Raw genomic sequence first — 13,266 nt, forward strand, 5'->3', positions numbered from 1 at the left:
ATTTAAGATAATTTATAATTTTTTAATAAAGGTTACTCTATTATAAATTTTATATTATTTTAATTTAATTTACATATTATAAAAGGATATAACTTAGCATAAGTCTTTCTCTAAAATAAGTTTTTATAATTAAAGGTACAATCTATTTGAACTATGAACTCAAATATTTTAAGGTCGATGTTAGTTATGCAAATAGAAAAGATTTCTTGTATCATATAGTGGGGTATGATTCCGTTTAAAAGAATGGTGCTAGACACACCATAGAAAGTTCACGAACTCTTTAATATGAGACATTCAAGGCTTGGAAATGTGGTTGAGATAACATTTGTTGTTCTAAAAAGATATTTCTCATATTAACATCACCTTAGTATGGCATAAAAAAAATAAGGTTCGATTGTACTAGTGTCACGGGGCTAGACCTTTCGTCTCGCAATCCGTGCGGCCTTAGGCGATTTGCTCGTCCAAATTCGCCCAAGTCAGCCTTTACTCGAATAAGGATTCCTTAAGAACTCCTCCAAGGCATTAACTCGTACAACGGAAGCAAACTTATGCCAAAAGAAGCTTAAAAAGAACAACAGAAAGGGACGCTGCAAAGTGTTTGAGTAAATGCTCTCTATTCTCTTATTCACAAAGAATAATGAAACAATGAATGGAGTGAGTACAAATGAGGGGGAGGCTCTCTATTTATACTTGAGCTCCCCCAAAACCGACGGGCAAGATACAATTACATCGACGGACGAGATTAACCAATCCCATGATTTAAGGGATTTACAAGATATTGACATATCAAATCCTATCTAATATTTATAAGATATGATTCCCTCTATCTTTAAAGATTAGTTATCATAGTTACCTAAGTTGCCATATCTTCGCTATCGGGCCAACCAGGCTTCAATTTGACAGGCTTCTCCAACAGTTCCTTGAATCGGGCCAACTTTCGTGGGCCAAATGATCCCCATCTAAGTAATAGACCTCCATCGGATGCATTTGATTCGATGGTCATGGGCTTTGAACTCTAGCTTGTGACATTCTTCCCCACCCATTCTCGCAACGTTCTCGTTGCGATTTCTGAATGGCACTAACTTGATTCGCCTTGGATCCCACTCATTGCATTAGCTCTTCCCTTCCTTTGGGACTTTTGCCTCGGCTTCTGTCGCTTTTTAACTCGAGCCGTCCTACTCATTCGTACATCTCGACGACAAGGAGTTATGTCACTCCCTTGCCCACATTCTAACTTCCCTCGAACAGAATCCTCATGATTCACAACACTTGGCTTCGCTTTGCCCACAGTCTCTCGGCCTCCTCACTTAAGAACTTCGAAAGGGCCCCTACGTTTTCACCAAATACATAAGTTAGAATGCAAAACACTATCAGAGTGTTCCGAATGTACCTTTGCATTTACTCGGGTCAACTGTCCCACATGCATCACTTCTTTTTCCTTGAAGTCCGATGCACCACCCACCTCTCCTATAGGTGGAAGCCTTGTCGATGACTCGGCCAACTTCGACGCTTCACTCGATTCGAGCCTCATTGGTCCCATCTTCACTGTTTTTATCGCAACTTCTTCCTCTAAGTTCGATGACAAACTCACCTCTTCTTTGGGTGGAAGCCCCTCCGACGACTCACTATGCTCGGACATTGTCTTTCCTTTGACTACGGCTTGCTTTGGACAGTTCAGCAACTCATGCGGACCACGGCATAAGAAGCACTTTACTCGCTTTTTTTTGCTCCTCTTAGCCCTCTTGGCTTCGGCTTTACCCTTGCTCGAACCAAGCTTCTTGGGCTCCTTGTCTGTTCTATCGTTCCCTTCGATGACAGACTTGCTCCTCTTTGCCCTCTTTGCTTCGGCTTTTCCCTTGTTCGAACCAAGTTTCCTGGGCTCCGTATCTGCTCGATCATTCCCATCGATAACAGATTTCCTCGGACACTTCCGCAATCTATGCGGACCATGACATAAGAAGCACTCGACTGGCTTCTTCTTCTCACTTTTAGCCTCCTTGGCTTCGACACCCCTTGCGCTCGAACCAAGTCCCAAGGCCTTACCCACCGGCTTCTTCCTAAGCGCGGATTTCCTCGGACATTTCTTCAATATATGTGGACCGTCGCAGAGAAAGCATTTCAACTTGTCCCTTTTCCTCTTGGGTTTCTCTTTCCTAACTCGTGGTTTCCCATTACCACTATTGTTGCCGTTGCCATTACCATACTCATCCGTATCTTCCTTGTGATTCCTTTCACATACGCCCCTTTCCTCGGACTTGGAAGATCCAAGCTTGTCTTTCCCTAGACCAAGCTTAACCATGGATACTGCTACCGTCATGGCTTTCGACAGCTTTTGGACACCTCTTTGTTCCACCTCCTGTTTGACCCACGGCTTCAATCCCTCTTGAAAAGCAAGCATTGCTTCTCTCTCATTCACATCCGAAACTTGGAGCATGAGTTCCTTGAACTCATGAACATACTCCCCCACTGTGCCCCATTGCGTTATCCCTTGCAACTTTGCTCGAGCTTCTTCCTCGGTAAACTTAGGGTAAAACTGTCCCTTCAACTCGCATTGGAACTTCTCCCATGTTCCAATCTCACCTTGCCTTTTATCTGTGGTCCTACCTCGCCACCATAAAAGCGCAATATCAGTAAGAAATAATGAAGCAGTTTGTACCTTACCCGCATTATCCACGATGCCTTTGGCACGGAAGTAGTTTCTATCCTCCACAAGAAATTGTCCACATCACATGCAGATCTTGTCCCCACAAACTCTTTCAGCTTCGGGACATACTCGTTACTGAGTGTTACACTTGACACTCCTTCCCCCACCGCTGCTCGACATAAGGCCAGCTCTCCCTCGAGCTCCTCTATTCTTGTGCTTAAAGCTAGCTTCGTGGCCATTGTTTCCTCCTTTAAAGCCATCAACATGGCCTCAAGAGCATCACTCCTGTCCGACAGTTTATCTTTATGTGAATCAAATAACTCATTTACCTTATCCATGGTCGAATTAAGGGACATCTTTACATAGTCTTTAGACTGTTCCTTCCAGTTGTTTATGTGACCCTCGAACCCATCGAGTGCCTCCTTTACGTCCTCCATGGATCCCTCGAGTTTACCCACAAATTCTTCTGCTGCCGACAGCATCTCCCTCAAACCTTTTCTTGCCCTCCTTTGTTCGCACTCTTCTTTCGACATCCCAACAGTGCCTTCGAACCAACAGCTCGGATACCACTTGTCACAGGGCTAGACCTTTCGTCTCGCAATCCGTGTGGCCTTAGGCGATTTGTATTCCAAACTCGCCCAAGTCAGCCTTTACTCGAATGAGGATTCCTTAAGAACTCTTCCAAGGCACCAACTCGTACAGCGAAAGCAAACTTATGCCAAAAGAAGCTTAAAAAGAACAATAGAAAGGGACGCTCGCAAAGTGTTTGAGTAAATGCTCTCTATTCTCTTATTCACAAAGAATAATGAAACAATAAATGGAGTGAGTACAAATGAGGGGGAGGCTCTCTATTTATACTTGATCTCCCCCAAAACTGTCGGTCAAGATACAATTACATCGACAGACGAGATTAACCAATCCCATGATTTAAGGGATTTACAAGATATTGCCATATCAAATCCTATCTAATATTTACAAGATATGATTCCCTCTATCTTTAAAGATTAGTTACCATAGTTTCCTAAGTTGTCATATCTTCCCTATCGGGCCAACCAGGCTTCAATCTGACAGGCTTCTCCAACAGTTCCTTGAATCGGGCCAGCTCTCGTGGGCCAAATAATCCCCATCTAAGTAATAGACCTCCATCGGATGCATTTGGTTCGATGGTCACGGGCTTTGAACTCTGGCCCGTGACACTAGCATATTGCATATTTCATAACTTCAATCATAGGTGGAACTAAGATGATCCATACCTTAAAGAGTGCATGAAAGAAGAAGATCTTGATAATTTTAACCATACAAATTCAAATTCAAATGATTATAAGGAGCACATGTTAAATATTAAAAGGAATAAACCAAGAAATATGCACTAAAACAATTAGATGAAATTGCATATAATGTTTATTTTTCTTGTTATTTTAATTAGTATATGTATTATCAACTACTTTTTAGACTAACATAACACATATGATTATTTGATTTCAATTTTTTTACTTATTTAGCAATTATTTTATCATACTAATAATTTTTATAATAATTAATAGTTTTTAAAATATAAATTATGTAACCGTGTAATTACGATTTGTACTACCAAATATGATACTGAGAATTACGATATAATTACACTCGTTAGTCAAACACGTTTAGGGAATTACAATTTTTGTAATTGCAAGAGAGTGAAATAATCACACTTTCATTAAATTATTCTATTCTCTCTATTTTAAGTAGATAATATTTTTAAAAGAATTTATTTACAATGGTTAATTTTTTTTAAAATAAGGAAGTTATCTTACATCTTTTAAATTAAAATTTCTTTTAAGTACATAAATATACTTAAATTTATCTAATATCATGTATCAAAGTTGGGTTTTATTTTAAGAGAGAATATCTGATACACTTTCTTTGCATTGGTCTTATACACCATCAATTAATGATAAGATGACAAATCACTATCAATGTAAAACAAAAGGAAATTATTAATGGGTTTAAAATGATATAAATATTTTTATTTAAAAATAAATATTATTTATTATTAAATATAAATAAATACAAAATATCAAATTCAAAACTCAAAACTTGAAATTGAAATATGAAACCCAAAACTAAAAATTAAAACCATAAACCCAACCGTGAAACAAAATAATTATAGTTAATATTTAATTATGTTCAAATAAATTTAATTATATTTATTTTAAAGTATTTTAATATTTTTATTTTACACCTATAATGATGTGTCATCTTATTAGTTATTAGTAATTCATGGTGCATGAGACCTACGTAATAACATATATTAAATATTAATTCTTATTTTAATATCTTAGAACATTAAAATATTGATTTTAAATATTATGAATTTATTTTTTAAGGAAATATTATAAATTTTAATATTATTAAATATATTCATATTTTTATTTTAATAAAATATATGTAATATATTTTTAATTTAATAATATATTTATTATATTTTAACATTACTAATTATATAGAAATTTAAATCGTATTCTTAATATTTCATTGAAATATGACATTTTAACAACAAATATATAGATTGTAATTTATAATGTTTAGTAATTAATTTTTATAATATAAAAATATGAATATTTTAATAGTATAAAATATTAATAAAAATAATATTTAATATATATTATATATATTAAAATTACTATAATATTTAAGCATTATAAAATACTAAGGGTTTAACTCTCAAATTAGTATTTAAATTATACAATTTTTCCCATCTTGGTACCTAAATTCTTTTTATTACATTTTTCCCAAGTTGGTAACCACATTAATCAAACCGTTAGTCAAAAGGCTATTTAAAAAAGAAGCTTAACCAATAATTTTGTACCTAAACATGCATTTTTTCCATTTTGGTACCTAAACCATTTTTTAGTTACAAGTGGTATCTAAACTACTTTTTTTTCTCAAATTAGTACATCTGTTAGTTCAACCATTAGTTAAACCTTAAGTCTATTTTTAAAAAAGATAACCAATTAAAAGTTGACATGTGGCAAAAAAAGATAAAAGAAATTATTTTCTCTTATATATATATAGTTTTTATTTTCCTTATTTCTTTAAAATTGAACCAGTGGTCGAACTAGTCAAGCCACAAATTCTCGATTTTATCAATTCTTCTAGTCTAATCAAATAAAATATTAAAAAATAATAAAAAATAAGAATAGAGAAAAATGGATCAATTGCTTTTTTAGCTTGGTTCAACCAATCTGTATCATTTGCTGGCCAATCGGTTCAACCCTTATCTTCGAATCGATATCCCAATCAATTCCTGATCTAATCAGTTCAATCGACCATTCTAGTCTGGTTATGAAAGCATTGGTTTTGATTGATGAAATAACTTTTTCGATCTTATCAAGTCGAGCAAGAAGACGATGAAGTTTGAAAACAAAATTAATCGCCAGTATCTCAACATTAAGAGGGTGAATTTCGAACACCGCTAGTATTGGCATACATTATAAAAAAAAAGCAAGAAAAAAAAGGAAAAAAGAAAAAAAATGAGAGAGAAAAAGAAAAAAATTAAAATTAAAATTATAAATTAAAAAAATTATATATTTTTAAGTTTATATTAGGTGGCTAATTATTATTGGTTAGAATTTTTTAATGAATATAACTTTTTGTGTAAAATGGGTAATAGAAGAATAATTTATGTACCACTTGTGACTAAAAAATCAATGTTTTAAGAACCTGGCCAGTGGTTGAACCGATCAGACAATCAATTTTGGTCCAACTAGACCTGATCATGGGCTGGGCCACTCGTCCAGGCTAGAAGGCCTATCCAAAAAATGAGAAGATTTGGGCCAAATTATAGGCCCAAAAAATGGGTTTAGACAAAAATTAAGGCCTATTTTCTAAATGGGATAATCCTTAGGTAGGATTTTTAGCCTAGGCGCGGCCCTTATCAACCTACTTACACAACCTTCTCCCCCCCTCCCTTACAACCTACACCATGCCAAAAGAAAAAAGGACTGAAACTGAAAAGTGAAATCCCATTTCTCTCACCATCTCAGAAGTTAGAATATACACACATGCAAAAGGCTAAAAACCCAACTACTACTTACAAGTAAACCTAATCATGGGTTAGGCCACCCATCCAATCCTAAAGGCTCACCCGAAAAATGGAGGGTTTGGGAAAAATTATAGGCCAGAAAAATGGGTTTGGATAAAAATTAAAGCTCATTTTCAAAACAGGTCGTGCATCGGGTAAGATTTTTTTTGCCCTGGCCTAGCTTGAATCAGCCTACTTACACAATCCTCTCCTCCCCTGTTAACCACCACCAGGCATACGAACATTTGGACTGGAAATACTGTAGCAAAATAGATAAATAATTAAACAGCTACAGAAAAGACGACCAATCCCGTAAGTTAACAACTACAGAAAAGACGAAAAAAATAGAGTAAGTATTTTGGATGCTTAGTAAGTTCATAGATATTGAAACAATAATTTACCTTGATTTATAAATAAACGTATCAAACTAGTTAATGAGACATAATAAGCCTAACATCGCAATTCACGAAAAATAGGTGAGTTAATTACATAACTGAATCGCAGAGCATTTCAACAGTTATTACGCTATTCGATTTAGTACATTCACATAAGTTCCACAATTTACAAGAATTTTCATCACTTAATCATCATATAACCGTTTGACTATTTAACTAGCAACATATCATTTTTGTTCCTCTCTTTCTTTATTTGAGTAGACCAACGAACTACAATAAAAAGATTTGGATACACAGGTAACTACACCACACCAGAGAGCCTCGTAGTGCTAAGTAGAGAGCACTAGAGTGCTGATCAGAGATTATCGAAGTACTGAACAAAGAGCACAAAAGTGTTAAACCCGTACAAAAGTGCAACTAACCTTATTGGCATGTCAATCATATCCTAATCACTTACTAAGTTTACGCGGTCATAAATATTGTATCCGTATCATTTAAATCACTGTAGAGATTAACGACCCAAAATTTACGGGTATCGAAAAAGTGTATTTTTGAGTCTCTGTTTTCAACAAACAGATTTGTAAATATTTATTAAAAATATTTACAAATTTAATTGTGTAGTTAATTAGGTTTTGGTTAGGTGAATTAGTTTGAATTAGGGTTAATTAGGTATAAGGATTAAATTGAATAAAGTGTGAAAGTTTAATTATAGAATAGAGAAAAGTCAAGGGACTAAATAAATAAATAAACTAAATTGTAACAATTGTATGGTAATAATAATATACTTGTGTAATAATATACATACATACATTTGAAATACATATATATTTACTTATGATTTAAGAAAATAATATTATATTATAACATTATTATATTATTATATTAAATAAAAGAAACAAATTAAATGAAACAGAAGGGAAAAGAAGAAAGAAAAGAAAAAAAAATAGTGTTTAAGGTTCAAAGTGTGATTGGTAAGTCAATTTAATCTCTTTTCTTATAATTTTGATGTTTTTGGAATCTCGAACAAAATACTACTTGATTTAAGTTGAAATTTTAGAAGTTAGTGAATTTTTAGATGTTGTTTATGTTGAATAAATTGAAAAAATAGGGGTTAAATTGATAAAATTTCAAGTTAGAAGTGAAAAAGGGATTAAATTGTAAAATAAATCATAAATTTTAAGTAATAGGGACTAAATTGAGAGAATTTTAAAATTAGGGTTTTATGGTGAAATTAGAGAGTTGAAATTAGTTTAAAGAGGAAATTGAATAAGATATGGAATTAATTTGGAAGAAAAAGAGTTAGTTTTGATTTAAGGACTAAATTGAAATTTAGGCAAAAGTTGTGTATAAATTGAAATATTCAATGTTAAATTGTAGTATATTGATAAATTTTAATTGTTTAATTTCCATAGCTAACTTTGAGCTGGAGACCTCGGCTAAGAAAGGAAAAGACAAGATTATCAAAGAGTAACTCGAGAATTAAGGTTTGTATTTCTATAATCCGAATTTAATAATTGTTGTTGTATTTATTATTTAATATGTATAGTAAGTGGAATTGAGGTGAGTATTGGTATTGAATTGAATTGAATGGGATTGAATTGAATCGAATTATGAGTATATGTGATTATTTGAAATGTGTATTGATTGGAAATTGAAAAGTTAATTGAAAACCCTATTAACTGTATCGGATATAGTTGGCATGCCATAGGATTTGTAACACCCCAAACCCAGCCCGGACGTTATGACCGGATCCGACATGCCACATCGAAGCGTTCAAAACATTTTATATTGTTGATCCAGAAAAAACTTACTTAGTGTTTTAAAAGATAATTTCATTATAGGTTAAAGTGAATGGAAGCTGTGCACCAGGTAGGAAACCGGAAAAGAGGTGGTGAGCCCATCGAACTGCTTAAGTACCAAGCTCCCTTCGGATCCAATCCTAGACATGCATACCGCCATTGCCACACCTTAACGTCATGGATATTTCTAGGAAACTGATTTTGATTAAGTCATTTTTAGGAAAAGTGATTAATTTTGGAAAATACTTTCATTGCGGAAGCTTTACTTGTTGTCGTATTATTTTGAAATCAATTGTTGTTTTTGAAAACGCGCCCTAAAGCTATCCAATTTCAACAGTTAAAATAAGGAATACCTATCTTAGTAACACATATTAAAACCATCAAAAATAATTAAGCGGCCTTATTACATTTAAAAACCCAAACCTCAACGTAAATAATAGGATGTCCAGTTCACGAGAAGAAAACCAAACTTTCGAGCGGTGGCCACTCTGAATTCCTCACGACTCCAAGCCCACTATGGTTGGAGATTTCCTGCGTGGATGAAAATAAAAGGGGTGAGTTTGGGGAAACTCAGTGTGTAAGGAAAACCCATTCAAAGCCCAAGTCAGCTCAAGCCCATTAGGCCTAAGCCCATTCAGGTAACAATGATACTGGGCCAGAGCCCTTTTCAGATTACAATAAACTGGGCCTTAGCCCCTTATTCAAATAACAGTATGGCCTATAGGCCCATTTCAAAATACATGCAACATCAATAAACATATGCAAGCCCATTTGGGGAGGCTACTCAACCCACCAACCACTACACTCCACCGTACCAGCCATACACTCCATGTGGGAATGGCTCAACCCACCCACCTTCAACACTCCACACATTCTTGACCTTGCTTTGCTCGATTAACGATAAATTGAGGCAAAGCCTCTAGTACGTGGACAAGCCACTTTCAGTACTTCCTCCGTCAATATCCCAATCCCATGCATCAGATAATAACAACATGGCATGCAGTAAATAACAACAGTCAAACATGCATTTAGGTCAATTTAACTCTAGGGGTATTTCGGTAATTTATCTACTAGGGGTAAAACTGTAAATTTTCCACTTTTAAAGGTATTTCAGTAATTTATCTATTTTAGGGTTTTTCATGCATATTCCTACTTTTCACGTACTAATAGAATCACGTACCGAGGGTTCTTACCGAATTGGACCCGTTGGCCCATCATTCCAATTTTGGCCCATTAAGCCCAAAAATATCGAGGGCACAGAAATCATGCACTTTACAGTCCAAATTTTGCAGTTTACCAAAAACATTAATCGATTTACCTCACGAGCATTCGCACACTCACAAATCTACAAAATACCGGTTTTCGGCATTTCGACTTTTCGACTTTTGCCGATCCGGACTAAAAAGAGGGTGTTAGTTACACACATTTGCGACGATATATTGACGAGATCCACACACGAACTGCCTACAATTGGATTACTAACACGTTAATCTAACTATTCAAATACGAACTAGTATTAACCCCTTACAATATTCGGTGAACCACACCTACAGATCATAGTAAGCTTATAAGAAATCAATAAGCAACTCATTAACAAATTTTTGTCAATGTTTACCACATAATCATAATTTTACTGCAAGCTGTCTTCCTGAGCAACAGTTACTAAATCATTTATAACTTGAGCTACGAAACTCCAAATCAAGTGCCGTTAATTTTACCTGAAAATAGACTCATATATCTTATATCCATAAAAGTTTCATAATTTTTGGTTTGGCCAATCAATACCAGATTTTTCTTAAAGTTTCCCATGTTTCACTGTTTGACTAATCTGACCACTCTTCATTACGAATCAAATTTCTCATTGTAAAGAATTCAAAATATGTTCTCGTTTATTTCATTTGAAACTAGACTCATTAAGCTTTAATTACATAATTTATTCACCTTCTAACTCATCTCTCACAATTTATGGTGATTTTCCAAAGTCACATTACTGCTGCTGTCCCAAGCAGATTTATTACCAAATCACTCTTTCACACATAACTTGCATGCATGTTATTTAAACATGTATATCACCAATCAATCATCACATATCTATGGGTTTACTTAAGTATAGTCTCCATTTCATCATTTTAAAGCACAACATGTTAGCCGATTTTTCCCCTTACCATCTAAGGCACATGCATGCTCATTTGTTTGGCTCAACTTCACCTATCTTCCATTTTTCATCAAAAGAATATGAAACAACAACCATTTCCTTCATTTTAATTCATGAACAAATGCTCACAACACAACCAAAAACCAAAATATGCTTCAAGAGTTAAGGTAGAATCAAGAATAACTCATGAACATCAAGATAGAAGCAAACTATCATAAACTTACCTTCAATTTTCTTCCCCAAGTGACTGAACATTCAAGAGCTTTCTCCTCTCCTTTCTCTTCTCTAACTTTAGGCTATGATGAACAAAGATGGACAAAACTATGTTCTTTTCACCCCTTTTTTTTCTTTTAATAAAATTTCATATTTCATCCATTTAATTCTTTAATACAAAAGACATGAAATGTCCATCATGGAACATTTACCTAAACCATTATCATGGAACATTTACCTAACCCATTATCATGGAATATTTACCTAATCCATTATCATGGAACATTTACCTAACTCATTATCAATTTGTACCATGAATTATGGATATCAAGTGCTCATATTGTCTACAACAACATGATGGCTGGCCACTTCATGTAAAATAGGAGGTTTGTCATGCAAATCCTCCTATTTTGCACTCCTATTTATTTGGCCACTTCAATTTAGCCTATAGCATTTTCAAACATTTTCACATAGGTTCTATTTCATAATTTCACTCACAAATGACAAAATCAAAGCATGAAATTTTGCCAACATTTACAGAATTCCCGAAAATTGGGGCGTTACAGGATTGGAAGAGTTCAGGGATTACTTCGACCATGATTCAGTGAGACACTGGGTGTCATATTATTAATTTGGATAAATTCGATGATGTACTGGGTACCAACTTACTTCGGCATGGCCGATGAGACACTGGGTGCCAATCTATTACTTCGAATTATCTGATGAGGCACTAGGTGCCATACTGGTGTGTTTTGGTTGGATCCGTGTATCTGTCGAAGTTCGAGTTTTGTTAATAGGGGTAAATAAATGAATTGACAATAAGATTGATATTGAATGATATTGAATGTGAATTTAGAATTGGACATTGAATTGAAATGTACAAATGAAATGTATGAACCAAAGTTCATAAATAGAGTGTTATTATTGTTAATGTTATATGAATCAAAGTGAAAAGCTATTGATGAGAAATGAAAGTTAATTGGATGGATTGAATTATAGATTGGTTAATGTTCTTATATGATTTCAAGTGTATGTTTTATAATGTTATTATCTTTAAAGTATTCAGATTATAGAAATACCACTGAGTTTATACTCAGTGTACGGTTTGCTTTCGTGCGCAGATTAGGTTAAATTTTGATCGTTGAATCAACATCCAAGGCCGATCTCGAACTCATTGTGGTGAAGTACATTTCTTTTTGGTAAATGGCATGTACCTAGGATGTTGTGCTTCTCATTTTAAGAAATGTTTGTAAATAATGTTGCAATATGATAATGGTTAGTTAAATATATATGAAATGTTAAAGTTATCAAATGATAAGTTTTAGTAGTAAATTTGTTTGAAATTAGAATTGGTTTGAATGAGTTTTTAATTGTATTGATTTGGCTAGTATATGTGAAATACCTATAAGATTACATTGGTTAGGTACTTAGGATGATTAATTAGACATGTTTTAAATATATTTGAACGTGTTTTGGATTGGTTGAATGTTTGGTTTTTATGTTGCTTAAGGTTCAAGATTTGCTGTAACAGCCCATTTTTCAATGAAATCAGAACAATGGTTTCGGGACTACAAATCCGATTCAAAATATATGTTATTTTTATTTTACCATATGGCCCGTAATATGATAGAAATGATGTGTGAAAATTCTGATAGGAAAATTTTATCGATTTAGTACCTAATTACGAGAAGGACTAAATTGTATCAAATAGCTATGGGGATCAAATAGCTATGGAATTCAAAACTAAAGGTCCTTATTTGGTAATTATACCATTAATAAAAGTATGTAGATTTTTATGGTGACTTATCCATGGAATTATAGAAAAAGACAAGGGACTAAATTAGAAATACCAATATACTTAATTAATTAAAAGATGAAAAAAATTTATATCATCTTATTTTTATCATCTTTAACCTAAAAATACATGGAAACCCTAGGAGAGAGAAAAGAAGCTTTCAAGGCCTAATTAGGTCTCGTTTTTAGTAATTTTGGTATTT

Source organism: Gossypium arboreum, chromosome 2, assembly GCF_025698485.1.
Source record: "Gossypium arboreum isolate Shixiya-1 chromosome 2, ASM2569848v2, whole genome shotgun sequence".
In the NCBI taxonomy this organism is placed as follows: Eukaryota; Viridiplantae; Streptophyta; class Magnoliopsida; order Malvales; family Malvaceae; genus Gossypium; species Gossypium arboreum.